Below are 27,378 nucleotides of genomic sequence, written 5' to 3'. Positions count from 1 at the left end.
TGTGTTAGAATTTTTCTACAAATTTACTCTTTCACAATGTTAAAGGACTATGAATGAATGAATGAAATGAAGTGAAATGAATAAATGAATGAATATTTATTAACAACGAATGCGGTTTCACCAGTTGGTAGTTATAAGAAGAATAACAATATAAGAACAAGACATATTTGCAGAAGAACTAAAAGAATACAGGTCAAGAATAAAAACAAAAGTGAATGACAGGAAATAAGAGACTGAACAGAAAATCTACAATAAAAATATATACAAAGATAGGTTTTACTACGTCGGCCTGGTTGGTGCAGTTGATATAGCGCTGGCCTTCTATGCCCGAGGTTACGGGTTCGATCCCGGGCCAGGTCGATGGCATTTATGTGTGCTTAAATTCGACAGGCTCATGTCAGTATATTTACTGGCATGCAAAAGAACTCCTGCGGGACAAAATTCCGGTATACTGGCGACGCTGATATAACCTCAGCAGTTGCGAGCGTCGTTGAATAAAACATAACATTATAACATTAGGTTTTACTACTATATAGGCCTACACTCTTTACTATTAACACATTCAACATTCCCTCTACATTCACTAATCACTACACATTAACTGCACTCATTATTCGATCACTAAAACGTACAAAACTGACTCTGTAGCTCACTGTGATTTCACTACAAAAACACTGTATACACTATAACTCACTCACTTTCACTGTAAATCTAACTCATTACTCGGGAACTATAACTACTGAATTGACTCTGTAGCTCACTGCACGTTCGTTACGTTCAATACACTGCGAGCGCGCGCGCACGCACACACACACACAATGTATGTATGTATGTATGTATGCATATCATTGCAGTTTATCTAATACGCTGGCGTATTCACTAGAGATGAGCACTGGCAGACCGTGGTCCTCCAGCCAACTACCCGTACAGCAGTAAGCCCACCAAGCCTGCCCGCGGTCCGGATGAACTCCTGCTTCAAAGTTGGAGCTCGAGGCAATGAACTCTAGCCCGACTGAGCCCGAGACCGCTAGCCGACGGAGCTCACGCAGGCCTGCCTGCGGACCGCAGCAATTCCTTCACAGTTCGTGTGAACTTCGAGCCCGTCTCAAAGACGACATAGCCTTTCTCTTTCTGTCCTCTTTCATCGATTGATCTATTATTATTTGCATGTATAATATTAACCATTATTTCTACAAATAATACATTACAACACAATATTCCTTCACTTTATGAATAATATGACATATTTCTATTAATAATCTTATTCATTGCTCTTATTATTTTGAAAATAACAGTATTAACACACTAAACTTGTTCATATTCGAATGAAAAGTAAACGTTACATCAATCCTTCAATACAGAGTTAAAGAATAAATGAAATGACAACTTTCTGACACTAACACCATTCATTCTCATCATTAATTGGATAATAACATGTATTCATGGTTCTCAGATGTGTCGTCCACATGAGTTCCGTAGATTACTTTTCGTCTACTCTCATTTTTCATCTACACTAATTTCTCCTCCATTTTAAGTAGGCCTATATCTTTCTGCACTTCCTTTTCATCCACCTATATTGTTCGTTCACAAGGATTTTTCGTTCATGTGATATCACGACCATAGAAAAATTGTGGTTTATTTAACGACGGATGAACGCTACAAGCAGATCACTTCTGACGGACTCTAAAAGCAGATGGATTCTGATTATTTTACTGCTCTTGGCTTTGATTCACATAAAGCTATAGACGGTAGTGTAATATGATTGTTGCCCCGAACTCTTCTCCCGTTCACCATTTCTTCCAGTGCGTTTTTCAGGAAGCAGTTTCATCTCAACCAGTGACCCAGCTTTTGGGATATAAGGGGGGTTTTAAATGTCTTAATAAATAAATTGCTTTTTAAAACTTAACACACAAAGAATTGATATAAGGTTCCCATGTCAATTTGGTATCCAATCTAATCCATAATAATTTTACTTGTGTTTCAGTGTCTTCAATAGTAATAATACCCCTCAATGAGAATAAAATATTCTGTGATTTGTTTTAATTTAGAGGAAACCTTCAGTCAGAAAGCGCTTCGCTGCTTCACTACGAGTATATGCGTTTTTCATTGTTCCGATTAACAGATTTATGTTTTGAGTATCATCCGGCAATAACATTGAATTAGTACTTATATTCTCAGGTACAGTCCTTAAGCCTATTTTTTGATATTTAAAGATTTGTGGTTATTGCTAAATCCTTTAATAAATTTGGAGATAGAGAATTCTAGACTTTTGTGACTTAAGAATAATCCTATAATTTTAGATTTATATATTCAGGTTCAAGTTCTGATTTAGATTTGGAGTTGGAGTTTGAGTTGGATTTTCTATTATATTTTTTGCAGGTTTTGATTAATGTTTTTACTTGGATTTTGGTTAACATTGTGTGTAAATTTCCAAGTAGATTACTATTTACATTTGTCTAGAGTAGATAACAGAGAGGGTTTGGAATTGAACGGGTTACATCAGCTGCTTGCCTATGCGGATGACGTGAATATGTTAGGAGAAAATCCACAAATGGTTAGGGAAAACACGGGAATTTTACTGGAAGCAAGTAAAGAGATAGGTTTGGAAGTAAATCCCGAAAAGACTAAGTATATGATTATGTCTCGTGACCAGAATATTGTACGAAATGTAAATATAAAAATTGGAAATTTATCTTTTGAAGAGGTGGAGAAGTTCAAATATCTTGGAGCAAAAGTAACAAATATAAATGATACTCTGGAGGAAATTAAACACAGAATAAATATGGGAAATGCCTGTTATTATTCGGTTGAGAAGCTTTTATCATCCAGCCTGCTGTCAAAAAATGTGGACGTTAGAATTTATAAAACAGTTATATTACCAGTTGTTCTTTATGGTTGTGAAACTTGGACTCTCACTTTGAGAGAGGAACATAGGTTAAGGGTGTTTGAGAATAATGTGCTTAGGAAAATATTTGGGGCTAAGAGGGATGAAGTTACAGGAGAATGGAGAAAGTTACACAACACAGAACTGCACGCATTGTATTCTTCACCTGACATAATTAGGAACATTAAATCCAGACGTTTGAGATGGGCAGGGCATGTAGCACGTATGGACGAATCCAGAAATGCATATAGAGTGTTAGTTGGGAGGCCGGAGGGAAAAAGACCTTTAGGGAGGCCGAGACGTAGATGGGAAGATAATATTAAAATGGAATTGAGGGAGGTGGGATATGATGATAGAGAATGGATTAATCTTGCTCACGATAGGGACCAATGACGGGCTTATGTGAGGGCGGCAATGAACCTCCGGGTTCCTTAAAAGCCAGTAAGTAAGTAAGTAAGTATATCCTAATGTTTGGAGATTTGGCGTTTTGTTGACCCGATGCTACGAAAGTTTCACTGTCTGTTTACCTACCGCCAGGAAAAAAATAAGCACCATTATAAGAACCCACTTTGAACTTCACCAAGGGTCTCAAAACTCTTGCTAGATGTGCCCTCTTGAACTTAACTGTGCTAATTTTATATGATGAGTGCTGTACACAAGAAATGATATTTTAGCCATTGAAAACAAGGCTCTAATGTGGAAGGAGATGCTTAACATTCATAACGCAAATGGAATTTCGTTCCAAAGCCACGTGCAAGTACTCGAGTACTGAAAACATGAAGGCTGCGAATCTAATTCACGAGAAGGACGGTTGGCTTGCTGCATATGGCTTATCCCGCACCTAATCCTTCCCACGCTTCTGTGGGAGTTTGAACACTCTGCAAGCGTCGCCACTCTCTTCTCCTAATCGCCGTCTCTTCTTCGTGGCTCCTACATAGAAAATGCATTGATTTGGGGCTTAGACTCGTGGAAACTAAACAATGGTGAGCCTTCGGCAGAACAGACAAGAACTAAAACAAGAGTGTGGTTTGTTGAAACAGTTATAATAATGAGATCATATAAATTTCAGAATTAAGCAGTAAGAGATTTTATGTGTTACGTAAATGCTAACATTTCTGAATATTTCTATAATGAAATTCACTAAAGGTGTACTGGTGATGTCTTGGGTCTCTAAAATTATTCTTTGCACAAGTCAGCAGTTTAATCCTTTTAAAATTTTTAGTACACTCTCCTTATCTCGGTTGTTTGAGATACTAATAACTAGAGCCCGAATGTATGGGAAAAATGTATTTTTTACTGGGTGGAAGTAAATCATTATTTTCATAGATATAAATGTGATTTGGAGTAAATCAAAGTGATAGGGCCAATTTTTATTTTACCAATTTTGCCTTTTTAGGGTGTTTCTTACTAATTTCTTTTTTTTTTTTTTGTCATTTTAAAGCAATATTTCTTGTTTATTTGCAATTTTCTAATTAATTGTAATGCAATATGTATGAAATTTAAAGATTTGAAACAGTGACTAACTTTACTAACAATAGTAAATAAAATTTATTTATTTTCGGTGCTTAATTTGCTAATAATCGTGCTTTAGTACTATTGGTGCAATATGAATAATGATCGACAATCCACAGTTACAATATATTCTCATGTCTTCACGATACCAATAATCAGCTTTATAATTTTAAATATGAAGCTCGTTCTCATAGAAGTTGTCACGTAGCATTTCCAATTGTTTATAATATTTAAATTGTTCAACCTTTCCAAACTCCCAGTCATATAATATATTTTTAAGATAGTTTATATCGTTACCATCTAGCTTGATATTAATTAAGGTGAATTAAATATTTCATGTTTTTCAATGTTGTGGGTTGGGAGTAGTATCAGGGGTACTATAACTGTAGGAGTATCACAGGAATAAATTTATGGAAAGAGGTAATAAATAGAAAATTGAGGAGTGAAGCGAAGAGAAATATATAAATACGTAAATAAAAATAGAGGAAGGGAAAGGTAAACAATTAATTCAGGAGAAATTGCTGGATAAGAATGATTAAGAGTGGGTAGATTTGAGAGTAGAGAAGAAAATGAATGACAAAATGTGAATTATTAAAGAAAGGATTATGCAATATTTAATATGAAAGTGAGAAATGGAAGAGAGACAATCTAGATATGAGAGAGAATAGAAGAGGATAGATAGGGAAGGATATATAGCAATTCAGCGAAAACAGAAGAATATGAAGTATTAAGAAATACTTGGCAAATGAATATACAGTATTAATAGAAAAGAGTGATGTGTATTAAAGGGATGGTAGGTCGAAAAGCAGAAATGTGATGATCCATCATAACTGTGAATTGTAAAGTTGGCTTACAAATAAATATGTCATATCACGTATATCATATCATATATCATATCATATCATATCATATCATATCATATCATATCATATCATATCATATCATATCATATCATATATCATATCATATCATATCATATCATATCATATCATATCATATCATATATCGTATCATATCATATCATATCATATCATAAGTTTGATATAATGTAATAACTTAAGTGTAATATAACATAAATATAGCAATTTTAATCATGACTAACAATGTAATAAGTTAGCAATTTATTATAAAATGAATTTTTGAAAAGTATAAAATCGTCACCAATAATAATAATAATAATAATAATAATAATAATAATAATAATAATAATAATAATAATAATAATAATAATGTCTCTTGATTAAGTTTACATACCCTCAAAAGCGAGCAAAGGTAGTGACATCAAAGTACTGAAGCATTTCAAACAGGAATAAACATTGAACGAGCTGACTATAGCAGTCCGCACGACGGTAACTGAGGGTGAAGCTGTTGCTTCTGTGGGGAAAATAAACCCAGCGCCGTTCAGCAGTTCTCAGCTCTCCAGCAGGCTTGACATGAGCGTCAGTCCCGAGCTTCAGAGACGCCAGTTCAATTCCCAGAGAGACTGTTAAACTGCCAGCACACTCGAGAAATCTGCCAGTACAAGCTGTTTCATCACCCAAAGAGATGAATTAACTCCATATAAATGTTTAGCTGGCCGTGGTACACCGATTACTCAAGCAAAACTTAGAAGCTGCGTGGAAGTTACGGCCATGGGTTCGAGACCCAAATCGGACATGACTATTTGTTCATGTTATGAGAACCATTAGACTATACCTGCGTGGTGTATACGGGATGTTTTGTTGACATAAGATCCACTTCATTGGCAGACAAGAGAGACAAAAACAATACAAGAAAATTTCGTAAAAATATTCGCCCCATTTGATCTTGGTACCAAGCAGTGCTGCCATGGGAGCCATACGGGACCATACGATGGATGCTCCCTGTTATTATTATTGTTATTATTATTATTAATATTATTATTAATATTATTATTATTACTATTATTATTATTATTTGTGTTTATTATTATTAGTATCATTAATTTATTATTAATTGTATTTTTTATTAATTGTCATTATTGATTGTAATTAGTTACCACTGCCACCGGGTATATACCCAGTATACGAATAAATACATACACATACATACAATTCAGAGCCTGATGTTTCCACGTAAAGTGAGCACCGCTTATTCCGAGGCATGTATGGCGGAGAAGGCGAATGGAAGGTAGGACAAAACAGCGCGAACTTAGGTCACTGTTTTGTTACAAACAAATTTCACGTAGAGAAGAAATGAGTGAAATATTTTTCCCTGAATTCTCTTATTTGGTAACATTATTTTTGTAAGTGTAAGCCGTATTAAAATGCTGTTTCAGGGGAGTGCTACAATTTTTGGATATTTATAATTTATTTGTATATTTTTCAAGCAATAAAATTATTATTATTATTATTATTATTATTATTATTATCATCATCAAAATTAAAAATCCATACCTCTCCTCAAGCTGTAAATCTCATATCTAGTGAGAAAATGGTAACCACTAGGCCATGAAGAACGATTGCTGAAGAGATTATGTGAGATTTGTGATGAACAACTGGCTGTGAGACAGAATTTCTCCGGGACTTAGTTTTCATCTATTCTTACTTAACCCATTGTTTCGTTGTAGATGCGTTATCTCGTCTGTGAGCTTCAGCGTTATATGGTAGCTACTTTAGTGGGATTCAATACCACCGTTGTCCATGTGATGTATATTGTCTTAGGTTGAGCTCCGTAGTCTTTGTCGAACACACATTACAGCAATCGCAACCTGTTTTGAAAAAAAAGTCAGATTGATAAAATAACACTGTACAACCTGAAATTTGTACTTTTTATGAAAATACATTAAACTAATCTGCAGTTAGTTTTCGTCCGCACGTACTGTTTCTCCAAAATAAAAAGTTATTTAATGTTAGTGAAATGTTGCACTACTTTCACCTCATGGGATGCAACATGTCACTGAAAGTACACTTTCCTCACAGCCACCTGGACTTCTTTCCAAAACACTTTGTGCTGTAAGCGATGAGCACGGGGAGAGGTTTCATCAAGAAATATTTATCTTCGAAAAGCACTTCAGTGGAAGGCGGAATGCAACTATGCTGGCTTAATATTGCCGGTCACTCATTAGAGAGATTGCAGAAGCTGTTTACAAACGTAAAAAATAAAAAAAGACATTTTAATTTGTGAGTTTTGGTCAAACAAAGGTTGCTTTATGTGCTAGTATAACAAATTTGTGTAAATAAGTGAAGTGTGTGTACCATAAACATGGTAAGTGTTAGAAAATTTTGGTTTTCAGAAATGAACTCAGCACTTCATTTAGTTAAAATTAGGCCTACATAGTTTCATCTAAAGGACAGCAACAAAGTTTAAATTTGTTGTCCAGTGTAATTAGACATTAATTAGACACTGGAATTAGAAAGAAAAAAATAATAATGGTAAGAATAAGGGGAAATTCGAAAGACAATTTACAAAGGAGCATACTTTTTTTTAGAGTGCGCACGTTATCTTCGGGGTAAAAGCGTTACTCTGCATACCGGAAATTCGCGGGTTTGATTTCCTGTGAATTCATGGATTTTTTCCATTTAGGCCTATCTAATCCTTTCAGCCGCACTATGGCCCTGAAGGTTACTTAGACTGTAACAGGAAGGAGTCCCAGGGATTTTTCCTTGGGGGGAAAAGTCGGCTGGAGTATAGGATTAACATTTCTTACTACCATTAATGCTAATTGTAAAGATAGGAGTCTTAATCTTCCGCTACTATGTATGCCATCTTGACTTGTAATGAGAATCACTTTTTGTCATTGAAACAGAATATAATTGAAGGTTTAAAAAAAAACATAGTCCAAAAACATAAATTTTCAGGAAAAGCAACAAACTATTTGGCGCGAATGTTGTTGACACTTCAAGTACAAAATTCATCATCCCATTGCTTTACGGAAAACTGAAGTACATTATAACTAGAATTACTTCATGAAAATACATGTGTGAATGCAGGTAACTGTGGATGCTGGTTGTTTTAAGAAAAAGAGACTCATTGTGGCTTCTTTTTCTTTATTGTATTCTGTTTCCTATCTTTTCATTGCTTACGTTTCTTCCATGGAGTTACGTCTGCACCTAAAGATGACTCCAATAACTCATACAAGTTTTTTTTCTCCGAGGTGGCTTACGCTTACGTAAGGAGTAATACTATGAATCTACTACAGTTTAAAATTGTACGGATAAATATTTCAAGATGATATGAATGGGATATTTGTAAATGCTACCATTGCCCTGGCTGGACAATGACTGTTTTCACAAAAAAAAAAAAAAAAAAAAAAAAAAACTTTTGGACTATGGTTGTTTTATGAAAACCACTGAAAGTTTCCGCTCCTATAACATAGGTCTATGGTGTTTTTTCCTCTAACAACTAATTCAGTAGATAGCCATCGCAATACGCTCACCATATGCTTAATATATCAAATTTTCACTTTTTGGACTATGGTTTGAAAAAAATAACTTCAATTTTAGGATCACAAATAAAAGCAAAGATAATGTTTTCAAGATACAAATTACAAAAGGACAAAAATTTTTTGAATATATAAGATCAGACTTGGGCGGCCGGGTAGCTCAGTTCATAGAGCAGCTGGCTACGGAATGGAAGGTCCGGGGTTCGATCCCAAGTGGTGATGGAATTTTTCTCGTTGCCAAACTTCCAGAACGGCCCCGAGGTTCACTCAGCCTCCTATAAAATTGAGTACCGGGTGTTTCCCCGGAGGTAAAAGGCGGTCCGGTCAGAGCGTGGTGCCGACCACACCACCTCATTCTAGTGCCAAGGTCATGGAAAGCATGGGGCTCTACCTCCATGCCCCCCCAAGTGCCTTCATGGCATGTGACAGGGATACCTTTACCTTTTATAAGAGCAGATTTACACACTTCAGTGTCTCGGTTAAAATTCATGTTATGTAAAAACTGGGGTATGACTAAAATGTTACATACATTTCAGTATTCGTGCGTCATGATAAAGCGATGTTTTAAAAATGCAAACAAAAAAAATTGAAGTTCTGTAAAGTAAATGGTGGTCTCAGCTCTGTTGTACGGATGTGAAAGTTGAACTCCTAGAAAAAAAAAAATTAAATTACCAGAATTGTAGCACAGTCTAGTATATACAGTCACGAAGCTCAATACGCAGTAAATATGCATCCATAGATAGTTGCTAACCACTAGGATCGCTACTATCGCCTCATTACAGACAATGCGAAATGGTACCTGCACAGTCTATTGTTCCTAGTACCCTCAAAAACTCAAGCTTCGTGACTGTATATAATAGGCTGTGATTGTAGCATCTCAAATGAGGTCTCTCAGATCAATAGCAGGTTTTACGTAGAGATATAAAGCAAAACTTAAGTTAGAGAAGAACTTGGTATATACATGGTGGTCGAAGGAATAGTAAATTAGAAGAAAATATGAAAAAAAAAACACATATAAAGAATATCAGAAATTAGAGTTCCAAAAGTTGCGAAAGGATACAGTTGAGGTGGAGGAAGCGATATGGATAGCCCCAGGAAAAGATGGTGGGACTAATATAGGTATTTTCCAAGCAAACCAATCTTGTTTATACCATGATGATGTTGGTGATGGAAGGAAAAGATTGAATTCAAGAAGGGAAACAAGAATGGAAATAAAGAGGAAAATAAAGAAGTAAAGAGTAAAGACAAATTGAACGAAGGAACATGTACTAAAGAAAGAAGAAAATAACAGGTAGAAAAAGAAGAACGTGAAAAGATGAAAATAACATAATAAGAGAAGAGAAAATTGAAACATGTTAGAAAAAGTGTCCATTTCATTGTGGATGTAACAAAATACTTTAAAAATATGTTTAACCAAAGTTTTCATTCACATTCACAATGAATTATCTTTAAATAATGGAGTAAAATGTATTTTGCAAATAATATTTTCTTGCAGATGTACAATACAGTACTATTGTTCATAATAAAGCTTGCTTGAATGATTTCGCACATCTAAATATACTAAAGTTGGTACTAAGTACAAAAGTGAAACTGAAATAAATAAAACTACAACAGAACTCAATTTACTAACCAACCGAATACAGATGTCAGCCTATGGAAACCATTAATTTTATCATAATAGATTACTTAAAAATCGAAACTAAGTTAAATTAGTTTTCCTATTGAACTATCCTGCAAAGCTACTACATGTTAACATACTAAAATATGAAGAAATGGACAAGTTGGATTGCATTTGTTTGCCATAAACAAGCAGGAACACGCGTCAGTTGACAGCTGACAAATGATGGCTGTGCCCACATATGTATGCTCCCATTTTTAGAGTAGTTAGCGATGTTGTCCTACATAGGAGTAATGGAGAACTCGTCCATTAAGGTTAGTTAATAAACATGGAGTAATCCATAATGGAGAACAAATAAATACAAGCATAGCGCAAATGAAGTCGACCAAAAAAAATTGTTCTTTGAATCTTGCATGAAGAGAAATACCCATTATACATAAATATATTTATAATGGGAGTGAGAGAAAGAAAGAAAGAAAGAAAGAAAGAAAGAAAGAAAGAAAGAAAGAAAGAAAGAAAGAAAGAAAGAAAGAGAGAAAGAAAGAAAGAAAGAAAGAAAGAAAGAAAGAAGGAAGGAAGAATATTTAAATAAATAACCATTATTTAAAATTTATCAGTCTATCAGAATTCTAATCCTTGATCTCTTCCATCCTATTCTTATGTGACTATAATTTACATTAAAGACCCAAATAGTTGGTATGTATCAGAAAGAGGCACAACAAGCATGAAAATTGGGGCATATGGGAAATAAAATAATGTGCTGAACGAATGTAATTTTACTTTTACGATTCCAAGAACGCTTCCGAGTACAAACTTTGGCTTTTCCAGGAATGAAGAAATTGTAAGTTACATAATTCTAATTATACCTACAGATTCAAAGCAGCCATAGAATCTGTAGGTTCCTCAGACCCTGAGTCTTCATCAATCCAAGACTGTCAAAATGCCATACAACTGTTACAAGCAAAACACAAAATTGTGGTACTACAGTGGGTCCCCGGGCACTGCAACTTATTTGGCAATGAGCAGGCCAATGCCTTGGCAAAAAAAGGTGCTAAAATTTTACGAACATCTCCTAAACCAACACCCTTCCAAGCAATAAAATTGTACATCAAAGAAGTTCCCCACAACATCCACTCCCATAAGATTGCAGAAAAAACATAAGGCAAACAACGGAGAAGGGACCTTCTATAAATACCTAACGGACCAAGAAGATTGGCAGTCGCGCATTTCCGCCTTGCAACTGGTCATGACTGCTTGGCGCAGCGTCTCCACCGTTTCGGTATTTATCAACATCCAACCTGTGCCCTTTGTGACCTTCAAGAAGCGATGAATAGGGATCATCTCCAACGCTGCCCAGCTCTAAAATCACTGACAGAATGTGCCAGATACTGGGAAGCGAGAAGCCTCATGCATCTGTTTGGTTCTTAATTTTTAGTTCTTTAAGGTTTTTGTTTAGTTCCTTTATTAGATTCAATTTTAAGTTGTTTAAGTTAATTGTTTTAATCTTGAGGTTGTGTTTAGGTCAAAGATAAGTTATTTATTTACCAGTCATTCGAATAAATAAATAAATAATTTTAGTTTTTATGCAAAGAGCTAAATAAATAAATAAATAAATAAATTTAATAATAATAATAATAATAATAATAATAATAATAATAATAATAACAATAATAAGTTGCTTACATAATATGTTGATACCTCGAACCCAACTTGCAGATAACTGTTGCGAGGTGACTTATTGTTAGGTCTATACATACGATGTAATTTTCTTGCTTATGTTAATGAAAGGTTAACGTAAGGAGTTCCGAAACTTTGTAAATTTTTCTTTTCTCCACGTGGTTGAAATATCCAAAATCTAACACACCACCCGAACCACTATGGAATCTCCAATCGTCACAGCATTCGAAGTAGTTTGCTGGTATTAGTATTAGTATTTATTTATTTAACCTGGTAGAGATAAGGCCGTCAGGCTGGTAATGAGTAAATCCAATTTAATGTGTATTGAAGATAAATTAATGCAGAACGCGAGAGCTATTCATAGAATAGGCTTCAGAAAGCGTATGAAAGGGCTGTGATGGAAATCCATTAAAATTGCCTCACAGAAACCATAAACTCATGTCTTTAGTACTTGTCAGTAATGAATTATGAAAACCAATGTCACTCATCTTTGCAGACAAATTGAGGAAAACATTCCTTTCATATGTGATAGATCAATCAGCGGAACGCGTTTCATTACGGAAATGTCATATACTGTTTTATTCCCCGCGAAATTAAAATTACTCTCTTTATGTGTCTGTATAATTTATTATCACATAGTCCTACCACCAAAGGAACCAAGGTTCAATTCCATGTTCAATTTATTTATTATGTTATGGAATGAAAAGTTGCAAGATATATTTCCTCCACGTAATTCCGTTTTTTCTATTCTTTTTGTCCAACTATTGTGTTCAACATTGTAATTGTTCTATTTCATTTTCTTCATGCATAACGGCAATTATTCCCGCATCTTTTTATGGGTTTCCTTTACGCGCCTTACGCTATTTACACTGGCTAAGTTCAATGCCTCAGATAACAAGAAAATAACACAGGAAAAATATAAGACAACTGCACTCATTCAGTTTTTATTGAAGGGAGCTGAGTTTCCTGCTGTGTTTGATAATCATTTAGGGTTACCATCCGTCCGGCAAAAGGAGGACATGTCCTCTTTTTTAATCATTTATCCTGTCCGGCAGGCATTTAAAAAAATTAAATGTCCGGCATTTCGAATTTCAACCAAAATTAATATGAATATTGAATAATGTGCGATGTTATGCATAGAATATCTAAACAAATGGTGAAAACCGGAATTTAACTGCTTTTAATGGTTGAAGCTGAAGCACATAAAAAACATGAAATATAATGACCTTTGGACATGCGTTGAATTCTTACACTCTAAAAATGTTATTATTCATGATTCTAAGCTGTTTTATCAATTTTATTCTGCAATGTACAAAGGTAAGCCAATCATGTTAATTTGGACAAAGATTTAAGTTCAGATAAACAATGGTGCAAATTCTTCAATTCCAATAGTTCTGCGAGCACTGGAACTTTCTCAGAACTCTTAAAAATATGCCAATTCTATTTATTTATCCTAAGTAGCGATGGAAGTGCTGAGAGAGTATTTTCCCTAATATCTGCTCAATGGACAAAAGAACGAAATCGCATGCTAACGGAGAGAGTCAGAGGTATCATCATGGCGAAATATAATTTCAAGGACATGTCCTGTGAACAGTTCCATAGTTATTTGTTACAAGATATGTTTGTCCCTTCAGGCTCTTGTGCACAAAGTGGGCTTCACCGATAAGTAGGGCACAGATGTAATATTGATCCAGCAACTAATGAGAGAACTGAGGTGAGCCATTGTTTTTTACTTTAATTTTGTTCGTACCAGTTTTTAAAAAGTCCCCCTTTTTTCAGCAGTGTTCACTTATTTCAGATTCCATATGCGCCTATAGAATTTCTTCTCATGGTGACCCTATAATCATTACTAGCGGGAATTTCTTTTATGCGAATCGTGTGATTGGGCTGTATGTTTCTCTCTTTCCTTCACAACAGTACGTCGAATTGAGTCAAGAAGTACAAAGAAAGTTTTCAGAGAACTTCTAAGTATCAAAATTCTATGTCGTCGTGCGTAATATTGTTAGAAATTTAAGAGACTGGAAGTGTGCAAGACAGAAATGATGGATTAAACGACTAATATTCTATTATTCCCCCTCTACGGACTGGAACTGTCCTCGCGCGCAGGCCGCTCAGATGGGTTCATTGTACTATCGGGGATGGAATGGTGTGCGTGCCCTAAGCCCCCCCCCCCGTGTGCAGTTCCTGTTACGCGCCGCCTCCGAACGCCCCTACAACCTACACGATCCTTTACCATCTGCGTAGGTCTTGTCTTGGTCCCTCAACTCCGGTCCGACGAATTACCATGAGCCCGGAGGAGAGCCCACGGTGCATAGCGCTACCACCAACAACGAATGACCACATATCCACATCCGGCGGTAGCCCGCAACGACTCTACGTCGGAGAAAGTCCGAAACCTAGGAAAGAGACGGAGATATAGGTGAAAGACGGGAATTGGAATTATGGCGACGAAATGAGTCCGAGGTCAAACACCGAAAGCTTCAATTGGGTTGAGGGAAAACCTCCGGCGGTAGCCCGCAACCGACTCTACGTCGGAGAAAGTCCGAAACCTAGGAAAGAGACGGAGATGTAGGTGAAAGACGGGAATTGGAATTATGACGACGAAATGAGTCCGAGGTCAAACACCGAAAGATTCAATTGGGTTCAGGGAAAACCTCCGGCGGTAGTCCGCAACCGACTCTACGTCGGAGAAAGTCCGAAACCTAGGAAAGAGACGGAGATGTAGGTGAAAGACGGGAATTGGAATTATGACGACGAAATGAGTCCGAGGTCAAACACCGAAAGCTTCAATTGAGTTCAGAGAAAACCTCCGGCGGTAGCCCGCAACCGACTCTACGTCGGAGAAAGTCCGAAACCTAGGAAAGAGACGGAGATGTAGGTGAAAGACGGGAATTGGAATTATGACGACGAAATGAGTCCGAGGTCAAACACCGAAAGCTTCAATTGAGTTCAGGGAAAACCTCCGGCGGTAGCCCGCAACCGACTCTACGTCGGAGAAAGTCCGAAACCTAGGAAAGAGACGGAGATGTAGGTGAAAGACGGGAATTGAAATTATGACGACGAAATGAGTCCGAGGTCAAACACCGAAAGCTTCAATTGGTTGAGGGAAAACCTCGGAAAAAATCTCAACCATGTAACTTGACCTAACCAGGATTTGAACCCTAAAGAGTATTCAGTGGACCACATGACTGAAGTCGATACGCGGACATATTATGAAATTGTCGCTTATTTGCAAGAAAGAAAATGAGCGCACTTTGTCTCCTCTGTCCTTAGCATTCCTTCTTGTTCAGTGATGAACGCTTTGTGTTCGTATGAATATTTAATTTTTAAATACACATAAATATTTAAATAGAGCCCGGATGTTTGGCAAGATGCCTTTTTTATTTGGTAGAAGTAAGCCATCATTTGAATAGATATAAATGTGATTTGGAGTAAATCAAAGGGATAGCACCAATTTTTATTTTGCCTATATAAGGTGTTTCTTACTAATAAATACCTTTTTGTCATTTTAAAGCAACATTTCTTGTTTATTTGCAATTTTCTAATTAATTGTAATGTAAGTTAATGTGTATGAAATTTAAATATTTGAAACCATGACTAACTTTACTAACAATAGTAAATAAAAATAATTATTTTGGTGCTTAATCTGCTAATAATCGTGCTTTAATACTATTTGTTTAATATGAATAATGATCGACAATCCCCAGTTACAAATATAATATTGTCATGTCTTCACCATACCAATAATCTAAATGTATTTATTTATTTAACTATCTAGCCAGTGAGTACAATTACCTTTATAAAACAAAAATCTTTCTAGCCACTACCGTAAGAGCCAGGCTCGTGTACGGTCTGGTCTTAGTCAATAATATAACATAACATTTACGAAGATAGTTTACTAAATACAGTAAGTGACTTAATTCAAACCAATAAATGCAACACAAGAGCAAGAATAAAGAAGAAAGAGAAAAAGAGAGAAAAATATACATTTAATATAAATTGACAATCCGACAGAAGGCAGTGATATTCAATAAAAACATGAATATAGTTGACAGAAATAAAAGGTAAAAAAATACATTTGTTAATATTATATATCATGGATAATTTTATAAATTTATTTTTTAAAAGCTTCAATTTTAAAATGTTTCAAATTTCGAAAGTGATTTGTAATTTTATTATAAAGTCTTACAATCAGCTTTATAATTTTAAATATTAAGTTCGTTCTCACAGAAGTTGTCATTTAGCATTTCTAATAGTTTGCTTTCATATTTTCAAATCTTACTGTTATAATTTTGTGCTACACTTGTATATTATTATAAGAGAAAATTATATTTGAGTGAGGAACAACAGTCAGTTATTGTCGGGTGAGAGAAGGTATAAGATCGGTTAGCTAGAATGTCTAAAATCAGTAAACCATTGAAAAGTAAACTTCATTTGGTGCCCAAGTGTTTTCAACCAATAGAATAGTTTTGTTATGTAAGGTTTGTAAAAAGACAGTTAATCACAAAAAAAAAAGTATTTTATAAGTCAGCATGTGTCACCTACGAAGTAGATATGTGAGTTACGTTGATATAAATTTAAATTTATTGCTAAAATATATAAAGTTATGCCTTTCTAAAATTTATAATACCTTTTTCAAAGATTATTGTGCCTTTTTTTACGTTTTTATTGTCTTTTTGCCTGCCTATTTTAACTGTTATAAAGGCCTAAGCCTAAGCCTAAACATTCGGGCTCTACTTATAAAGGATTGTACCAACATGTCTTTTAATGTATGTACGTAAAAAAAGCCTTGTATGTTTGTATGCATTTATATACATCTATGACGTGCTTTTGTATCTTAATTTTATGTATTTGTATTAATAAAATATATGTAAGGTAGAGTTGGGTAGTATCGGACTTCGGGTAATATCGGACAGTGCGTTTCTTTCATCTACCACCAGATGGTAGTACCTGAATGACATGGTTACGTTTCTGTATGCGATATCACACAAACGTACCATGTCATTCAGGTACTATCATCTGGTGGTAGATGAAAGAAACTCGCTGTCCGATATTACCCGATGTCCGATACTACCCTACTCTCCCCTATACGCAATTTTTTTTAAGATTTATGCATGTGAATTTATGTATCTTTATGCCTGAATTTGTGTACACTATGCACATATTTGTATTTACGTAAATGTACGTATTAAGTACGTGCTTATATGTACGTACGAGTATCTATGCATTTATTGTAGCTATGCAATTTATGTATGTCTGTATACGTGTCTTTAGAATAGTCTAGACTCTAGATGATTGTGGGGATTTCAGGTATCTGTAGTGGATTGTTTAAGGCACGAAAATTATACTTATTTAAAAATGCCCAGTTATCTGCTAAAGTACGACTGTGTTTTAGGTGGAAAGCCGGCAGCTAAAAAAGCTTGAGTGGAACCATGTTTGAGTCATGGACCTGCTATTATGATTATCGTAATGAAACTTCGACAAGTGTTGTGTTGTTGAGCACAAACCCAATAACATCTTTGATAATCTCTTCCCTTCCTGAATTTCGATATTCTGCACGCTCAAATTTCTGGAGAGCTCGGATTATTTTCGTCGAAGATTAAAGGGGAAGACGAATGTTTATGTTGGTTGTTATGACAACTGGATGTTCTATAAATATTTAATCCTTGGCTGTGTGTTTAGGAAGTCCCTGCACTCAGCTATGTAAATTAGAATGCTAGAACAATATCAGAAGCTCAGTCACCTGCCTGCTTCCCACAAAATGAGACAATGTGTCGATTTACCTTATATTCTATGGGATGGGATTGTGGCACACAAGCAACTTTACTTATATTTTACATAATATTTAGAATTTATTTTTTATTGTTATTGCTCTATTTTTCCATTATTATGATGTCGTACATTACCAAAACTGACTAATCTGCATTGTTTAAATGAGGTGTGAAATAGATATAGGTATTCATAGAGTGTTCGTTGTTGAAAGAGAGAGTGAGCGTAGCTAGCAACGCAGGTGCATTTAGGGAACTCTGCCTTGGTATAAGCAGGGTGAGATTATAGCTTTATATCAGTGGTGGGCAAAATGAACGCAACCCACAAGACAAGATTCAAATGGCAACTACATACTGTGGGAGGAGTTGCACTCTACAGTGCAGTGACGGATTTACACACAGTTGCGTCAATACACTCCTACCTACCATATGTAATTAGAAGAGTTCATTCACTTGATATTTAATTAATCATTTTTCAAATCCCGGGAAATTGGGATTTATATCTATGCATGCTATTTTCAGTTGCGCAAGGAGATGAGCATCGCTTAAGCGGGATCTGTGGCTGGACTTTATAAATTTCATTTTAGAAAGCAACTGTTCGCACTGGTATGTTGATGAATACATACCGGCATTTCCCATAACTATGGTCCTGGAACACAACTATGGTTCACGATACAACCATTCAAAGATCATTGTAGAACTAACATAGACCGTTCGTAGATAGCTGCAGTGTCTTGAATTCAAACTACAGTACAGCAAAAATACAGATAAACGAGGTACTACGTTATGGAGTGCAAAATTTGATTAGTTGTATCGTGGACCATAGTTATGGGAAATGACGGTACTCATTATTTTTGAAGCAAACTGTCTAAGCAGTGGATATGTAGTACTGGACATATTTTAAAAAACTTTAACCCCCAGCAGACCTTCACATTCTGATTTCAAGAGGCTATTATTCTGCAAATCCAGTACCTCTAACTGCAATTATGGGAAAACATTTTCAATTTAAACATGGAAAGGAGTGGCAAAAATATTGAAATCTTTCTCCATCCTTTGAAAATCACTGAATCTGTGTTCTTTGACCTCGTATAACAAGTGATCTATTTTAAGAATGCACATATTTAAGTTCGCGTCCTGAATATTTGTAACTGGTCCTAAACATGAGAAATGAAAGAACCTCCTTTCTTGTAAGTGTGATATCCTCTCGATTCATATGATTCTGCGAAAGACATTGTATCACTAATGAAGCTCCGAAGTACAGCAATCCACTATAATCCGCCACGTACACGCGCAGTATTTTCATGGAGTGGAGGTAGGGGAAGGTAGGGGGAAGTTTGATGCTTCGCTGAGCTCTGACATCACTGCGGCAATGCCGCAGGAATGTCCGCCATTGCGTTATATGGTTAACCAATCAACGAATCGCAGTTCAATGTAAACAAACCAATTACCAGCGCACAACGCTAAACCCTACGCTCGAGAAACATATCCCCATTCAATTGTTGCAATACAAAACACATTTCAGTTGTAACCTAGCCGCAGCTCAGGCTTCACGTCATTCATGAATCATGACTTAACGACAGTATAAGCACAACTAACCTACTGTAATATCCTCATATTATGGTATAAATTCCTACATTTACCCATTATCTATTATCTATATCATTCATTTTCTATGTAGTTTCTTTGTAACGTTACAGCTCTCTTTTCCTTCCCTAAACAGGCACTGCAAAGTTCAAGAGCTCCGAAACAAAGAGGCCGGGTATACAGTGAAACTTCCCAATAGCGGACACCGTCGGGGAAAAATTAAATGTCCGTTATTGAGAAGTGTGCGCTATTTAGAAAATCGTTAGTATGTATACAGTACATTAAAATTTCTCATACATATTCAACACCATATTTTACAGTATAGTACAGTAGACAGTGAGATTGTGACATTTTGCTTACAGTATTCATCCAGAGAGATCGTACCAGTAAATGTTTTGTAAATGAAATAAACATCAGTCACTGTACCACTTCACCTCACACAAAGAAATCTAGAATTGCATTCTCAGTGTATGGTTTTAAAATAACATCCTTGTTTTTCAAAATTTCACTAATCTGAGTTTTTCTCACATTAATCTTTGTGGCCAGCTCACGAACACTTAATTTCTCCTTCTCACTATGCTTTACAATATCCACTTTCTCTTTTAGTGACAAACGTTCACGATTTTGTGACATTTTTAATGTGACTGTACTTCCGAACACTCAACTTGACAAACTAAGAAAGTACGGAGTGCTCACGTACAGTATCACAACTAACAACTGTGCTGCTTACCTTCAATAAAGTACAAGAACGTTCAAATGCACGATAATGATTGTTGCAAAGAATTCCGTTAGAATTCCGTTTAATTTACAACCGTCTTTTTCTTTTATTTTTCTTTCACGCTGTCCGTTATTTGGAAGTTTTAATTGTTGTTGGGAGATACATTTCAGTGTCCGCGTCCGTTATTGAGAATGTCCGCTATTTGGAAGAATTTTATCATAAGGGCCAATGTTATTTTGCAGGGGAATTTTAAAATGTCCGCTATTGAGAGGAGCCCGCTATTGGGAAGTGTCCGTTAAGGGAAGTTCCACTGTATTCAGTCTCACAGATGAATTAAAAATGTGGATGCAATATCAATTAAATAACCATGCCGTAATGAAGTGATGTGAATTTTAGAGTGATAAATATATAAGAGAGAGACAGATGCACGATAGTGCAGTCTCTTTTCCGCGGGTAAAAGACGCTACCCCGAGGGCGCACTGTGCTGATGACCGCTGGTCTATAGAATTTATGTCTGTAACTGTACTTCGGTCAATCGACACAAATAAACCATTGCCAATTTGACACGATCCCAAATTGGTTGGAGGTGGCGACAGACTGTGATCTTAGAATCATCAAAGCTTGCTGACAGTTCACTGCTACAGGCAATTGGCTGCTCTTTTATTTTGGTGCATTTTACCTCATTCTCTAGACTATGTGGGCTTGGTGATCAAGGTGTATCTTCAAGGCTTCACTTAAATAAATTTGATATCGTCCTATTACTGGCCACACCGCCATCTTCCACATGCCAAATTCCTTCAGCTGCTGATTTTGCAGCAATTATGCCTTTGTTTCAAAAGAAGTCCAGAAACACTGGCATCACGATTGTTTCATGGAACATTTCCAATGAGATGCTGAAGTTACGAAACACTATTTATCACAGATAGATACGCTGTTAAATTCTTCTTGAAATGTGTTTAAAAAAACAACACCAACAAGAGATATAAATAATTCGTCCATTGTCTAGCAAATTGAATACAAGTAAGTAGAATATCTGTAGGAAAGGACTTTTGAGATAACCTAACATTATCTTGTTTTGCTCATATTTTCATTTTCGGCTCTTTCTGCAGTGAATCTCAAGAGATTTATAAAATATTCTGCAAAGGAGGAAAGTCGAAGAGGCTAAGAACATAATGATCAGCTATTTTATGAAGGGTATTTCTATTTAGACAGATTTCATATAAGAAACAGGAAATTTTAAATAGACTCTCAATTTCCCCCATCATTTTATGACAATTAATCCAAGAAAATCATTTCGGTTTAAGGAAATAAAAAAACCTGAAGTCCCGTATCTGCATAATGATGCTTTCCTTTGTAGCTGAAGATAGTCCTTCGAACCTAACACAGATACTTTCTACTTCAAGTGATATTCTTTCTCTTACTGTAATTCGAAAAACCAATATATTACACGTTTATGGAAATTTAAGGCTATGTCTAGGTTTCCTGTTCTTCTTCATAACCTCTATATGCGGGAAACCGTTCTACATAGAAGCTGTAACAGACTGTAGCGAAATCCTAATGGACAAAGAACAAGAAGGGAAGTTAAATAAAATGAGAATAATCGCGTGCAAAGTCAGAAGGATGGATCGGTAGCTGTGAGATACATCAGATTGAAGGTTGGTGCAAACAGAAGGGTACAAAGTGAAACAAAGCACGTATGGGGCGCAGAGAGCTGAAGAAGAGAGGGGAGAAGGGAGGGCTGAAGAATCAGTTGTCAGATGAAGTGGCAGAAGGGTGGTCCAAAAATTGTTCACAATTTGAAGCAGGCGTGTTTTAGTATTAGATCGCATTTATAATCTATCTATGCTTACAAATTACTGAGCGTGGAATGTAGGACTACCGAAGTCGAAGATTTGTCAGCTCTTGAAAGCTCGATTTGCATAATACACGTCACTGTTCGTTAACAGAAAACCACATTTGAAGTCACACAGAGTTTGTGTGCTCTCAATGTTGGTTTCTTGATGGTTGTCAGCCCACTTTGATATCTGTGGATGTAGAGGGAAAAATTGGATCGGTGTCTGGTAGAGTTCCTGGGTAGCTCAGTTGATAGAGCGTTGGTACGTTTAACCAAAGTTCCCGGGTTCGATACCCGGCCGACGGAACAATTTTTCCCTCGAAATTGTTCAAATCAACTTTACATGGAGTTATACCTGAAAGCTCGATTTGCATTGTAAGCTCTTATTTTAACATAGAATATGGATGTCATACCTCAGATGCTAACAATTCTTCAACGTGATCAATCGTAGTTCGATCCCAGTCCACACTTGTAGAGTAGCGGTTAACGCGTCTGGCCGCGAAACCAAGTGGTCTGGGTTCGATTCCCGGTCGGGGCAAGTTACCTGGTTTAGGTTTTTTCCGGGGTTTTCCATCAACCTAATATGAGCAAATGCTGGGTAACTTTCGGTGTCGGACCCCGGACTCATTTCACTGACATTATCATCTTCATCTCCTTCAGACGCTAAATAATGTAAGTTGTTGATAATGCGTCGTAAAATAACATAATAAAATAAATAAAAAAGCTCGATTCCAGTATACATATTCTATGATATTGTGAAGAACAAAATGCTGTTAGATGGATTTTTTTCCACGTAATATTTGTCACAAAATTAAAGTAGCGCTAATTGTAGTATAATATTAAAGACCGATAACTGATGTATATACGTACTGTATAATGTTAAATTATGGATGTAAGCGAGGACAATGACTTGGCTCATTCTGACACCGTTCGAAAAGTGACATGAGCAAATAACAGCGTACTTAGTGGTTATTCAGCGCGTCAATTTTAGGTAATAAATCTCGCAAGGAGCGTCAATTTTCAGTAATAAAATATCGCAACTTATACATTACATTACAGGTGCAATTTATTGACTTGACATATAATACAGGATTTAAAAAAAAAAAAAGGTCTAGTGTTTTAAGAGGCTGTAGAATCCATCAAAACAAGCAAACAAAAAAAAAATGTAATAAACATGTGTCTTAAAATTAATATCTCCCGAGATATTAGAACTTACTTGTTAATAGCAGATGCCCGATGTGACTTCCATTAATCATAACACATCCTTATGTTCGACGTGTTAGGGAACCACGCAATCTTTCAAACACCTTTGGTTGGTCTCTGATGTGCTGACAGGCGTTAAAGACATGCTCCTGTAATCTTTGAACGTCTTCGACAGGTGCATCCAAAACCTTATTAAGTGTCCCCATAACCAAAAGTCCAGGGGATTAAGATCTGGATAACAAGCAGGCCATGGTACAGGACTTCCCCGCCCAATCCATCGAAGATTAAACACCCGTATTAGATGTCGTCTGACTTTTATGAAAATGAGCTGGTGCTCCGATAAACCACATTAATTTTGTAGCCTTTAATGGTATGGAACTTCCTCCAGCAAGATGGGCAATTGGTTTGCTAAGAAATACCAATACTGAGAACCAGTTTATCTATGAGGTAGAATGTGTGATCCTATTAACCTGCACCAGTACTGGAATTTTAATGTACGCTAAAAAATTATTAACTTTTGGACTCTTGTTTATTGGTCTTTTTCTTATTATGATGCGTAGGTATTACCATCTTTCGAAATACTAGAACACTTTTAACACCCTATATATAGCAAGCACTTTGTATAACTTTTTGGTAATATACAGAGTGTACCATGAGGTTTTCCCCCGGTTTATTGAGGTGATTCCTGGTGTTATTTGGAACAAAAAATGTAAATACAGTAATGGAGTGACATTCATAATTAAGAAGTTACGACAATTTGAAAAAAAAAACACAAAAAACTTTTTATTTGAGGATACTGACAAAAATGGAAATCATAGTTGGAATATAAGCAAGTGTTTCATTTTGTACCAGTCTCTTGCATGTAGAGTGGATTTAAAGCAAATGTTCAAAATTTCCTCCTTGCATCTGAAGGCAAAGATTCGCACGGGTGTGCACCGCGCATGTAGCATTTCGTAAATTCACATGTAAACAGCGACTGCATTATCAGCAACGTGCTTGTTGTTATGGGAACGTACCACCCGCTTTTTTTTGTTTCTCTGTTTTTTTTTTCCGCTTTCTTAAACTAGTACGTACACAACACCCATGTCCAAGGCGGGACTCGAACCCACAACCTTTCGGACCAAGCGATAGAGACATGCCGTACCCCTACCGCTTGAGCCATCCAGGTCGGCATACTTCGCTTATCTACTGATTACTGTTTTATCGTTACAGTCCTCCCCCCGCACATTGTTAGTCCTGCGCAAACATATCTAGCGCTACATACACCATGGCGTGTTTCGAAAATCGGTTGTAACCTCCTTAGTTATGAATGTCACCCCATTACTGTATTTACATTTTTTATTCCAAATAACACCAGGAATCACCTCCATAAACCGGGGGGAAACCTCGTGATACACCCTGTATATACCAAGGTACGCTGTTCTGATGTGTACTGCATTGCTCCGAACTAAACTGAACTCACTGAATGGAAATCAGCTGTATACTAACGCTCTCGCCTTGGCGTCCCTTCAGCCTATGTTATCTGTGCATACTACATAACAAAAACTCTTCCGACGCTCCTTCCAGTGGATAGGAAATAAAACAGCTGATCTGCAGTCAGAATGCGCTAATGTTCTTTAATTTACGAATCATCTAGTATGTACTCGCACACAGTATTTCCTCGACAGTCGCGTTCGATCTATGACAGTAACAGGTCGACGGCATTTGCCTGAGCTAAACCTGTTTCCTGGCGAACGCCCTGTACAAGAATATATTATATTAAGTAATTACAATTAAAAATAGATGAGGAGACAGGAGTAGAATAGAAAGAGGATGAGGAAAAAGATAGAAATAACACAATGGAAGGGGATTGAGGAGAGAAAAGAGAAAGGGGATTGGCTGGAGGAACAGCACGGAAAAAATGAAAAGGAGGAAGCAGAATGAAAGACAGAGTGAGATTAGGAGAAAGAAAGGTAAGAAGAAGGAAATTATAAGAAGGGAAGAAAAAGGGGAAAGAGGAGAAGAAAGATCACCTCAAGAATACGAAAACAGGACATGAGGTAGGGAGAAAGAGAATGGAAGAAGAGGGAAGAGAAAATTGAAAGAGTCAAGCAGTGTAGGCGGAGGGAATACAAATAAATTTAATATTTAATTATGGAAAGAAGAAATGAAGTAGACGAAGGAGGAGTCATAGAGGAGCATAAGAAGGAAGAACTATAGCAGAAAGAAAGATATAATTTGAGAACAGAAATAATTTATTTATTATTTATTTATTCTGACCATCAGGCCTTCTCTTCCACAACACCAGGAATACAAATACAATAATAGAAATAAACAGAAAAGATACACTATATACAAAGCAAAGCCACACAAAAATATACACAGGTTGCAGTCACACAAACTTTAAATGAGTGATTAAGTATCATAATTAATTGTATCCTAACTAATTAATATAGGGCTAAACAAGAAACTTGCAACTTTAATCTAGATTAAAAAAGAAAAAGAAAAAAAAACAAATCGATACTTCTAGCAATACCTAAAAACATTAACTAAGACAAAATTTTCCAATTTAATTTTGAATTGTGATAAAGTCCGGCAGTCCCTGACGTCATTAGGTAACGAATTCCAGAGGCGAGGTATTCCTACAGTATAGGAAGATGAGTATAAAGACGTTCTATGATGAGGGATAGAAAGAAGTGCTTGATGTCGGTTTCGAAGAGTTGTAAGAAATTGAAAGCGCGATAACAGATAATTCGGAGTAGAAGAATGCATGATTCTAAACAGAAGAGACATGGGAAGAGGTGAAGGGAAAGTGATATAAAGAATGAAATACAGGATAAGAAGAATGGAAGATGAAGAGGAGGAGAAGAGAAGATTGAAGAAAAGAAAAAAAGTTTTGGTTTTCACTCCACTGTCATTGATCCAGTTGCAGTATTATCCCCTCTCTGTGGTCCTTGCTCTGAGTAGACTTTGTTTATTTAAAGTAGGAAAATGTAAATAATTTACTGATTTATTCACAAAGATTATTTTATAATTTATGTTGCTTTAGTTATATCATATTTAGTGAAATACCTTGGACTTTCAAGTTACTTACATGAGAGCTGAAACTAGTGTGATGGTAATGAGCTCTCGTCTGAGTAAATGCACAGGATGATAGGTCAGGCTAGCTTAGTACTGAGCTAGCCGAGGGACAGAGTAAACAGTCTGTTGGCACAGCAAAGCGTCAGTTAGTCTGGCAGTACTTGGAACCAGTATGAAATTGGATTAAAATCATCACATAGCAAATGATTTTAGTTTAATACGAGTAGATTTTTCCGCTTCGTCCTCGGTGATAGAGTGTTCGATATTATTATTGACATCGGGTACGAGAAACGATGAATTTTGGGGGAAATTATGCTCCTTAGCATGGTTTACATCGGAATAGAAGAGGAGATAAAATCCAGTATCGTTACATTTAGGCACGTAAAAGAAGAGCGAGAGCTGTCTGCCTTACACATATTCCCACTTCAGTTGTAGAACTGAATGTGACCGACTCAAAGAGAGACAGAAAATCTCGAAATATTCCAAAAATACTACTTTTTAATGCTATGCAATATCGTGTTTTATTGAACTTTGGAACTTTGCTTAGTCTAATGTTATTTATAAATATATTGAAGCTTTAGGTGGAATAAAAATGCTTCATTTTAACTGTATTTTCAGCCTTAAGCCTGGTTTTAGTGTGTGTTCCTAGTTGCATTTATTACTCGGTGTTTACTTGCGCTTAGTCCAGCAACATTTCTTGTTTTAAGGGTCGTAAAGCCCTTTTTTGTCAAGTATTTATTTTCTCATTTGAACAGAACTATCAAATTCAGAAAATTTAAGTAATAGCACATTGAATTACCGTACTAAAACAAATCCTGACAATAATTATTGAGAGAATAAATGTGCATGTCGAAAAAGTGATATAGGTACCGTAAAGCAACATTTTTCTTCACTAATGATTAATTAATATAAGTTATATCTAGAATGGAAGAAACGGAAAAGAGATTCCTTAGGCGAAAAGCAAATATCGTCGTTGTTCCTGCAATAACTCCAATGTGCAAAATGTACAATTGTTCAGTAGGAAAGAAAACACATTTATTCATCCATGTTGAATCTTTCGTACACTACTTTTAGCACTTGAATATAAATAATGGATTAAATGGCGATCTTACTCATGT

This window comes from Periplaneta americana, chromosome 9 (genome assembly GCF_040183065.1).
Source record: "Periplaneta americana isolate PAMFEO1 chromosome 9, P.americana_PAMFEO1_priV1, whole genome shotgun sequence".
Lineage (NCBI taxonomy): Eukaryota > Metazoa > Arthropoda > Insecta > Blattodea > Blattidae > Periplaneta > Periplaneta americana.
This window is presented reverse-complemented; position numbering follows the sequence as displayed.